This window comes from Coptis chinensis, chromosome 2, assembly GCF_015680905.1.
Source record: "Coptis chinensis isolate HL-2020 chromosome 2, ASM1568090v1, whole genome shotgun sequence".
Lineage (NCBI taxonomy): Eukaryota > Viridiplantae > Streptophyta > Magnoliopsida > Ranunculales > Ranunculaceae > Coptis > Coptis chinensis.
In genome coordinates, this window is record NC_141457.1 from 10,742,778 (window position 1) to 10,754,821 (window position 12,044).

Sequence of the window (12,044 nt, forward strand, 5' to 3'; positions counted from 1 at the left end):
AGGTCTTCAAACTCTGTATATGGAGCAACTGAAGGGTCTACAATTTGTGTAGACTCGAAGATGGTGTTGACTTCCTCTATGTAGGAGTCATCGACAAAATCTGAACTTCCAAAAGAAAGGAATTTATGCATATGGTTTTTTGGAACGTGTTATTAAAGTAATCTAGAGCTAAGCTCTCGATCATGCTAACCTCTCCAACTATAGACGAATCTGGTAACTGTTTCATCATTTTAAAAACATTTACCTTAACCGAAAGATGGCCAAAAGACAAGGACATCGACCCATCGCGGTAGTTTATAAGCGCGTTGGCAGTCGCCAAGAAGGGACGCCCTAAAATGATCGGGACAGAGTCGTTAGCGACTTCTGTATCGAGGATAACAAAATCAGCAGAATAGTAGAAATGCTGGACCTTAACAAGCACATTTTCAACCACACCCTTAGGGTACTTAATTGATCGATCCGCTAATTACAACGTCATTTTAGTAGGTTGCATCTCTTGTAGACCTATTTGTTTGTATAGATAATACGAGAGTAAGTTAACACTTGCCCCCAGGTCTAGTAAAGCGGTTGTCGTGTGGGAATCTCCTAAGGTGCATTGTACAGTAGGACGACCAGGGTCCTTGTACTTAACGATTCCATTTTGTTCTGTTAAAGTTGGAAATTGTTTAGTTAAAAAGGCTTCTTTAAGAATATTTGTCTTACGCCTTTTAGTGCACAACTCTTTGAGAAACTTAGCATGGTCAGGTAATTTTTTAATTACGTCCGGAAAAGGTAAGTTTATCGTTAGATTTTTAAAAACTTCTCTAATCTCGTCGAAGTTTGTATCCCTGTTTAAGATAGCTAATTTTTGGGGAAATGGTGGTTTCTCTCTATATTTAGCGTATGGATCAACTGGATGTCTAACCTTTGCTTTCTGTTTCTTAGGTTGTGGTTTAACTGGTACCTCTACAGGGGTAGGCTCTTTAGTTTCTATTACGGTATCTAGTACAATTTCTGGTGTAGGAACAACTGGTGAGGTAACTATAGGCATAGTTACTTTGTTATCAACCACTCTCCCAGAACGGAGAGTGGAGATGGCATTTAGCTCACCTACGTTTTCATTTTCCGTACTAGTATTACTATTTACCTCAAAGGCTGTGTTTGTTGTTTTAGGATTAGCTATCGCTTGTCCTGGAAACACACCTTTGGATTGCACTTTCTCTTGAGCTAACTGCTGTAAGAAAACTTGGATGGCTTGTAAAATCTGTTGTTGAGATTGCATAAAGGTATCAAAATGATCCGGTTGTGGAAGAGTGTTAGCTATAAGTTGTGTGACAGTAACTATGCCACGTTGATTACTAATGGGTGGGTTTTGATAGTTATTATTTACCGGAACGGTACCTCTATTAGCATTATAATTATTATTATTATAATTATTATAATTACCCTGACCTTGTGCTTGACCTTGTCGTGGTTGCGCTTGGTTGTTATAATTATTATAATTACCCTGACCTTGTCCTTGTCGTGGTGGAGCATGGTCATAATTGTTTGCTTGCCTAACATTTTGATTATTAAACCCTGGAGGTGTTACTTGTTGATTATTTCTCAAACTGAAGTTGGGATGTTGTCTCCAAGGGGCGTTAGGAATAGGAAAACTATTAATCGAGCAAACATTATCTTGTTGTGACTATTGTTGTTCATAGGCAAGAGGACAATAGGAGTCGGGATGCTCTGGACTCAAACAAAAATTACATGGATTGGTGTTGAAATTCATGACGGGGATCGGCGTTTGTTGAACAGAAATAGCCTTTACCTTTTTAGTTAGAGATTCGATTAAATTTTTTAGTTCCGGATCGGGTTTCATCTCAAACATACCGGCGGCTTTAACTGTTGGAGAAGAACTAGAGGAATTTTTTAGTTCCGGATCGGGTTTCATCTCAAACATACCCCCCCCCCCCCCCCAATTATTATTACGCTTAGTTTGATCTTCTAAAAATTTATAAGCGTCTGAGGCTCCCTTACTTTGGAAACTACCCCCATTCATTATGTCAAGCACCTCCTTGTGGTGGTGTAATAGTCCCTTGAAAAAGGCACGAACTAGCGTGTCTTTCCCGAGGTTACGGTGTGGACACTCTATAAGTAGATCGGTGAAACAATTCCAAGCCTCTGAAAATGATTTATGAGGATTCTGTCGAAAGAAATGAATCTTGGAAAGCATTTCATCGGTCTTCAGTGGTGGGTAAAAATGTTCCATAGTTGAACAAGTTTAGCCCACGAGTCCACAGAATTTGGCGCTTGGGCAGTTAACTAAGACGCCGCCTTATCAGCTAAAGTGAAGGGAAATACCCTCAGTTTAATTTGTTCAACACCAACTGTAGGATGGTGGAATGTAGTAAGGACTTGGTCAATCTTACGCATGTGCTGATAAGGCTTTTCATGGTCTAACCCATGAAAAACGGGTAACAAATTAAATATATTTGTGGTGATTCGGAAATCCCCCACTGGGTCTGATAGAACGATGCACGATTTAGGGCTATCCTTCAAGGCTTTGTAAAATTCAGATAGAGGAGACTCTCTTTCTTTAGCCATTACTTCAGGTGGTGTGTATGGTATATGATAAGAGCCCAAAACTGTAGTTTTAACCCCTTAGCAGTCATACTTTTAGACCAATTATGTGAGTAATAAGTAAGAGTTAATACTGATTACGTGTTTTTATGTATTTCAGGCTTCAAAGTCAATTATGTGCAGGACTGTGCCACTTTGATGAGATAAAGGAGCAATGGTTGGTTACTAAGGAGTTCGGTGATTAAAGGCCAAGATTCAAGAAGACGAAGCCTTTGTAAAGCCTGGTCAAAAGATAAAAAGTCAAAGTCCACGCAGGCAGAAACAGTGCACAAAGACAGCAGAACTTCCGAAAACTATATCTTTGGACTCAGACCTTGGAATTGGGCCTACCTTATGTCAAAACGACCGGCTCGGAAAGAGCTTTCCAATGGACCAAGCCTTGACCCAATCAGAGGAGTAAAAGTGGATGAAAAGTCTGCTGAAGCCAACTGCAGCTGAAGAGGCCTTTTTGGACTGAAAGAATTGGGTTTTGGGCCTGATTCTCTGGCCCAAAATATGGCTCCAAGCCCATGCACGATTTTTGGATCTGGATGTATAAAAAACAAAAGCTTAGCTCTTTGTTAATGGTAGCTAGTTAGACCTAAATTAATATATAGAATTCTAGATCTAGTTTTATTAATTAATTAAGTTTTAGTTCCATTTCAATTCCTGTTTTAGATTAAATCTTTGAATCAGTGTTCTTGATTGATTAGATAAATAAAATAGTTAGTTTGTCAATTTCGAATTTGGTCATTTCCATTCTAGATCTAATTTCAATTCTTGTTCTTATTTCATTCCAGCCATTAAATTAGATTCATTATTGTTTAATTAAGTAAATCTCAATTTCTTACATTATGTTTAGTTTAGATTCAATGGGAAATGTTAGTTTGATGAATCAAGGCTAAAACCTCCATTAGAGGGGTTGATGATGCCTTGATGAAAACTTAGTGGTTAGTATAGAATTGGTTGTAGAATCTATTCCACTCTAGAAGGTCGTTTCGCCATGAGAATGGGTGGACGACCTCACATGCTAGTTAGTATCCGGTAGGAATGCCATGAACACTAGGGATTAGAACTCGAAATTCTCGCCGTAAGAACGTGAGAATTGAGATACAACATTCTACGCTAGGTCGTTAAGTTGGATTCGAGGTGGATTCAATTCCCCTCTAATTTATTTATCTAGATTCAAACAATCGTATTTCGTAGCTTTAGAGATTAACTTTAGTTTATATTTTATCTTGTTATTTATTATATCTCGTTATTTAAATTAACGCGTCTTGTTAGCATAACATTTCGTAAAGCTCTCATTAGAATTAAGACTGATTTCTTAGACTTAGAAAACAATCCATGCTAGGGAACTAGGAGTGGAACGAACTTCCTACTCCACTTAGTGCAATTCGCATCGAGAGTAGAAGCTTTGATAAACAATTGAGATTAAAAGATCAGTTTTAGTTTACTTACGGATTGAATTAATCGTTCATTTCGTAGGTAAACTATTCATTTTACAGTTATCAGTATATTAGTTAGAGGTGTAGTCGATGGTACACTAGAAAGGCGTGTTTGCTGAAGTTGCCGGTTGATTACGTTAGGCATTTTTCTTCAGCCTGACCTTAATCTCATGCAAGGGTAAGCCAATCTTAACGAAACACAACAACACTCCAAACAATCCTGATATGCTAGTATAAACCTCTAACAGGAGATGCGAGGTGTGGAAGAAAAGAGTACCTGAATGCCTCCTTACTTCGCTTATAAATAGCATCTTGTTTACGCGTGCTCAGTGTGTATAACAAGTTAAAACACTGAAAACTATGAAAAAATGGAAATTTGAAACAAACCTGTGGAAATCGGGCGGTTTTAGCGAGAGGGCTGCTGTCGAGAATAGGCCTAAGTAGGCGCGGTGGCCTTCGGGTTCGAAGCCGGAGTTCCAGGCTCTTGAAGCCAGGTGCCCTCAATTTAGCCTTGGTGGGGTGCAGGTAGCACTCAGGGAAAACCTCTAGGTCCAGGCACTTCAGTGCGGGAGGCGTTCGTGTTTTGCCTTGGCAAGGCGCGGGTCGCGCTCAGCCAAAGAGTGGAGTTTCAGGCGCTTGGGCGTGGGTCGCGCTCTAATTATGCCTACCCAGGTCGCTGGTCGCGCTCCATGTAATATTTCGAGGAAAATTTTCAGTGTTGAAACGGACAACCACAGTGAGAATCAAACAAGGGTGGGTGGGTTATGGGACTTTGGAAAATTAACAATTCTAAAGAAAACAATGCCAAAGGCAACTAAAATGGCAGCGGCGCCATTTGATAACCTGTAAAAATACGACTAGATTACTCTAACCTTATTCATACGGTATCAACTATTTATTTCCTACTCTCACATATAGATTCATGCAATATAAATATAGAGTACGGATTCGTTCCACTCTTAACTCTCAAGACTTAACCAAATTCAATTGAACAAACACAAGGAACAATGGTGAGAGCAATAATTATGAATGTGAATTTATTCTATGAGATAATATTATCAATTGATCTTATACTAATATTAACTAAAGTAATTAAATATATATAAATCAAATATGAATAAAGAATTAGGGGAATTTGATTCCACCTTGAATTCAACTTAAGAAACTAGCATAGATTGTTGTAATCCAATTCTTACGTTCTTATAGTAAGAATTGGTCGTTCTAATCCCTAATTATACATGGCATCTCTACCAACTCATAACTAGCATGTGAGGATGTCCACCCATTCTCATGGCGAATCAACGACCTTCTAGAGTGGAATAGACTTTTACAATGATTCTATACTACACAATCAAGTTTTCATCAAACCCCTCTAATGGAGGTTTAGCCTTGATTCATCAAACTATCATTTCCATATGAAATTAAACTAAACATCATATAAAGGTTCTAACTTTACTAAATTGAACTAAACAATAATTCAAATCTAAATTAACAACTAAGAAATCATTAATGACTAAGAACCGAAATTAGATCTAAGAAATTTTAAATAACAAAATCGAAATTATCAAGAACTAACTATTTTATTTATCTAATGAATGATAAACAATGATTCAAATAACTAATCTAAAACAAGGTATGAAAAAACTAATTAATTAACTAATAAAAATTCTCAAAACTAGATCTAAAATATTCTCTAATGGCTACTTTTCTAACCTAAGCTAATTGATACTTAAGAGTTAAGTCTGGTGTGTGAAAATGGAGGAGACCAGATCCACATTTTCGTGCATGAGCTGAGGGTCCATGTTTTGGGCCGGAAAATTGAGCCCAAAGCCCAATTTCTTCAGTCTACAGGCCCCTTTTCAGCTAGCTTTGACTTCAATAGGCTTTTCGTCCACTTGTGCTCCTCTGATTGGGTCAAAGTTTGGACCATTGGAAAGCTCTTTCCGAGCCGGTCGTTTTGACATAAGGTACGCCCAATTCCAAAGACTAAGTCCAAAGATACGATCTTTGGAAGTTCTGCCGACTTTTTTGTGCTGTTTCTGCCCGTCTTGGCCTTTAATCCCAAAACTTCTTAGCAACCAACCCTTTGCTCCTTTATATTGCCAAAGTGGCACATTTTTGCACATAATTGACTTCAATGCCTGAAATACATAAAAGCACGTAATTAGCATTAACTCTTATTTATTACTCGTATAATTGGTCTAAAAGTATTATTGTTAAGGGGTTAAAACTACAGTTTTGGGCTCTTATCAATTATACTATGATGCAAATTCAAATAACAAGATACTAACTATAATGATTCAACTACGAAATGCTATGGAATACTAAGGTTTGAATCTAGATAAAAAATTAAGGGGGGATTGAATCCACCTTAACTCGACTTAATCAACTAACAAAGATTTGTCGTCATCCAAATTTCAATGCTTCGTATGTCAAAATGGTAATTCTAATCCCTAATTAAACATGACATCTCTACCAATTAATAACTAACATGTGAAGCAACCAAACTCATTCTCATGGTGAACTAATTACTTTCCAGAATTGAATAGATTATCACGACGATTTCTAAATTAATAAAGATCAAACTTCATCAAGGCTTCTTCAACCCCCTCTAATGGAGGTTTAGCCTAGAATTATTATGCTATCATTTCCATATGAAATTGAATTACACATAATACAAAGATTCTAACTTTATTAAATTCAACTAAACAATAATTGAAATCTAAATTAACAACTAAGAAATCATTAAATAACAAGAATTGAAATTAGATCTAAGCAATTTTAAATAACAAAATCGAAAATCAAGAACTAACTATTTTTTTTTATCTAATGAATGATAAACAATGATTCCAATAACTAATCTAAAACAAGGAATGAAACTAATTAATGGAATGAAAACTAATTAATTAACTAATTCAAAAACTCAAAACTAGATCTAGATTATTCTCTAATGGCTACTTTTTATCCTAAGCTAATTGATTCCTCAAAGCTAAGTCTTGTGTGTGGAAATGGAGGGGCCAGATCCACATTTTCGTGCATGGGCTGAGGGTCCATGTTTTGGGCCGGAAAATCGAGCCCAAAGCTCAATTTCTTCAGTCCACAGGGTCCTTTTCAGCTGGCTTTGACTTTAATATTCTTTTCGTCAACTTTTGCTCCTCTAATTGGGTCAAAGTTTAGATTATTGGAAAGCTCTCTCCGAGCCGGTCGTTTTAACATAAGGTACGCCCAATTCCGAGGCCTGAGTCTAAAGATACAATCTTCGGAAATTCTGCTGACTTTTGTGTGCTGTTTCTGTCCGTCTTGGCTTTTAATCCCAGAACTTCTTAGCAACCAACCCTTGCTCCTTTATAATTATATTGCCAAAGTGGGACATTTCTGCACATAATTGACTTTAATGCCTGAAATACATAAAAGCACGTAATTAGCATTAACTCTTATTTATTACTCGCATAATTGGTCTAAAAGTATTATTGTTAATGGGTTAAAACTACAGTTTTGGGCTCTTATCATCGTGCTAGATGTTTGTCCTGATGGATGTGACTAGATTGGCTCTGCTTGATTAATTTTATATTTTTAATTTGGTCTATGTAACAAACATTTCACGCAACATCTATTCTAAAGTGGGGTTTAATTCCACTTTTTGTCTTTTTAGGGATTGGGTTTAGCCTTAACATTAATGTAAAGACGAGACTGAAATGTAAATCATACAATCATCTAATCATGCTTAGTAACACACAAGTATCCTCCTACAGTTCGTAGTGAGGAGGTTTAGAAGTTACCACCCAAGGTGTGCGTACACGACCCTTGGGGTAAAGCCGACGTGGTGGGGTTGACGAAGTGTTTGGTGTCTTGCATGTCAACCCACCATTCAAGCTTTTCCTTACGGTTACAAGTTTAATTTAACTAAGACCCACAAGTCGGGTCGAAATATTGGCAAAGCCAATAAGTTACAATTGATGGCCTTTGTGGGCCTAAAACAAAGTTGCCTTCGTGGGCTTAAAACTATTAAAGCGGTAAACACGAAAATTTAACTATGTTTAACTAATTAACTATTCTCTAATGATTAATTTAAACAAAATATGTAAAAGTTTGAAAAGTGTTCGTCAAAGATTGGAACTTCAACCCCCAAGTTGGGTTATGATGTGCGAGAGTGGTATTACTCTTTCGTACCTCGCACATCCAACTGGTCCAAGTTGGTTGAATCCCCAACTCTTGGTAAGTAAACTTAAACCAAAAGGCTAAACTTCCAAAACTTAAACTAATTTTGAATTTATTCTAATTAATTTTTTTGTGTTTTAAGTTAACTATATGATATTATCTTAATCTAATCATGCATAAACAACAATTAATGAAAACTAAAACCTAAACATGCTACTAAACTAATTTTAATATTTAACATTGCTGATGGATTACTAATTCATTTTAATTAATAAAACTTTTAATTTTTAAATTGCTTTTTTAATTGAATTTTCGGTTTTGAAAACTTAAAACTTTACAAATCTCTATACTTTTTATCTACTAACAGTTAAATTAAAAAGACCAGGGGGTATTAAAGTGGACTTACACACGAAGATTCCGAGCCAACGGAATCTTCGTCCGAGAAGAAGGAGGTGTGGCGTGGGTGAACAAGGCACAGTCGCGTGTCAAATGCGGACGGGGGTGAACGGTTCGCAGGTGCGTGTCTGACATGTGCGGTTGTGTTTCGTGCGTAGGCGCATGTGTGACAGGCGTGGTGCGGGTTCTTTTTTTTTCTCTGTTTGCGCTCGTTTTTCGACAACAAGTTTCGGTGATTCGCCTTGGGCTATTCTCGGGTTCTATTTGCACAGAAGTGTGCTAGAAACATACGAAAATGAAACATCAGTAATGAAATAAAAAAAAAAAATTGAAATTAAGATTGAAAAGAAGTGTTCAATGAGTGTTGTTTTTCTTCATCTTCCTCTTCCCATTTGAATCCATGACAGCGGCGCCATTTGAAGATGATGGAATAGTGGTGTGGGTTTTGTTGTTCATCTTAAATTCTTTTGGTGGGAGGAATGGCTTGATGGATTGAAACAACTCTCTCTACTATTTTCTAGTCTCTCTTACTCTTTTGTTCCTAAGTTTTAATGGCGGAAACACTAGTTTTTATCTTAAACTTGTTGAAATCTTAAACACATTCAATATAGAAATATGGAATGAAATTGGTTTTGATGATTATCTTACTCACAAAGTTATACTCATTTGAACTTGTCAAATGAGTATGACTTGCGTTTGTGCGATTAAATCAATATGAGATAAGTAGAGAAAACTTGTATATAAGAGAGGATGAAAAACTTGTATTGAAAGAACTAAGAATTTGTATTGAGAGATTAATAACTTGTATTGAAAATAGTAAAGCTTGAGGAACATAAAAATGGAAAACAAGTAAATAACAAATTAAATTAAAACATTAATCTACTCCTAATGACTAAAGATTAGCTCTAGGGTAATGTCCGTTCTCTACAATTTTGGTTTATATAGGACACTAATTACATTTATGCCCTTCCTTCTAGAAACAACTTTGTGGGCTTTTGACCTAAGCCAATAAAATAGAATTCTTGAATTTGGGTTTAAGTCCCTGAGTCCTTGGCTTTCCACTTTGAGTCCATGAGTCTTTGACTTTGACAATTGACTTTGACTTTTGACTTTTCGGTACTTTTGCTCCTAAGCTAGAATCTTCCCAAGCAGCGTAAATAACAGTCCTTTTTGGACTAAAATGTATGTATTAGGAATATGCATCCTAAATAGCATGTATCCTGCAAACGGTAGCAAAAGCTATAAGTTGTCTGTTCATTAAGCATAAGAAGGGCATAATTGAAGTATTGTAAAGGTAATAGAACGCATATTTGGGGGTTGATCAAGGGTACTCAAGATTTATGGTTGACTAAATTACCCACAGTTCTTATATTATATTTTCTAACTTTAAATTAATTTTTATTTTTGCAAAAAAGACAATTAGATCATTTTCCTCGTCAAATTGTCAAATTGAGATGTGTTTTTTTTTATTTTTATTTTTTATTACATAGGCCCTCATTCGGAACTTGCCTAGGGCCTCCCCTAATCAATGTTATTCATGGTTCTTTTAGTGGAGTTGCTAGTTCCTTTGGTGTTCCAAATCAAGCTTCAAGTCCTCTTAACATGATGAATGTAAATGTACCCATGGAAGTACCACCTCAATTACCTTCATATTCTTTTCAGAATATGTCAAATATGGTACCAATCAAGCTCAAGTGAGTGGTCTATCTCTTTTTCTTCAATGAATATCTTTTTTTCTTCCTATCCTCAATGCATATGATCTTTATGGTCTAGTTGATGGTACTGATCCTTGCCCTTCTAAATTTATTACTCATGACAATGGTAATGGTACTTTTACAAATGATATAAATCCACAATATGTTGCATGGATGAAATGATATTAGATGCTATTAATTTGGTTTAATGATATTCAAGGGCTTTGTGGTTAACACTGGAAAAGAGATTGTCTACAATTTCAAGAGCACATGTTAGCCAACTCAAAACAAAACTCCAGAATCTAAATCTAAATAAAGGAGCTTTAACTATGAATGAGTATCTTCAACATATCAAGAGTATCACTGATAGTTTGCTACTGTTGGAACATATTTACAAGATGAAGATATCGTTTTTCATATATTAAATGGATTGCCAGAGGAATATGTTGCATCACTTTTCTCCTTACTCTTCTCTCTTCGCTCTCCAGGTTCTTTTCCTCCTTTTTATTTACCCTTTTCTCCTCTCCCCTCTTTCTCTTTATATCCTATCATCTTAATCATCCACCTATTCCCTCATCTCATGGTCCTCGGCTTTCTACGTGGGCGTCCTTCTATACCAAGCAATTTAGTGGTCCGCTGTCATGATCCCCTGCATCCCAACTTCCTTTTGTTGTCTGGCTTTGGGGCCATTCCCCCCACTAATCTTCTACCCCATTGATTGAGCCACTACAAATGCTACCTCTTGAGGTATGTGAACATTGTTGTGATTGGGGGGTTGAGAAGTCTTCTCCTGTCTCCCGTGTCCTTTTTGCTTCCTTGCACATGCCACCAACGTGCGTATAGCGATGAAACCTGTCCAACACGTGCATCCTCGTTAGCGCCCCTTCGATTGCACTTCCACGTGTCAAGCCTCTTCTAGTCCCTTTGGTGTCTCCTTGGTTTCAGCCCCTCTCTTTTTATCCTTTTGCCCCTCATCCCATTCAAATCACACTCTATTCTTTCTCTCCTTTACTTTCCTCAATCGCCTTCTTGTCTCCAGCTCTTCACTCCCATTTCTTCTTCTGATTTTTCTACTCTCCCTTCTACCCACATGCAACCATTTCCTTCTCCACTGGTGGTGCTTATTTACTTCTGGACTTCTTCCTCTCCGCACTTGTTCCGACTTGCTTGGACTCGATCAGGCTCTGTTTAATGGTTTATTTACTTCCTTCATTTCCTTAAGCCTGTTTCTCTTTCTTTTTATCCCTTGCGCTTCTCTACTATCTAACTCCCCAACTCAACTTTGTCCCGATGTCTGAATCCTGCTTCGATGATTTTTCCTCTGCACCATCCAACCTGGTGGAATCCTCTCCTTCGGTTGACACCACCGCGGCCCCCTCTACATCTGGGTAGCCCATTAGCCTGCTGCCACCCCCATCACGATTCTGTAGACCTAACTTAGAAGTGATTAGGGCTGCCTATATAATTCCTAATGACATCCTCATAGAACACGTGCCTGAGGTAACTAAATTCCCATACTTGGTCCTCGACTGGCCGGGGTGTCTAGTGCCCATTGTTGGTCAGATCATATCCGATCTGCGGTTCCCCTTATCACTTCTGGATGTCAAAGTGTGCAATCATTTCACCATTACCCCTTGCCAAGGCATTGGTAACTTCTGGAGGAACATGTATGCCGCGAATCATTATAACAAAACCGGGGATTCGAAGATATCGCACTGTGACATAATCGTTCATTATTATATAAAGAAGAGCACAAGGATGTCAG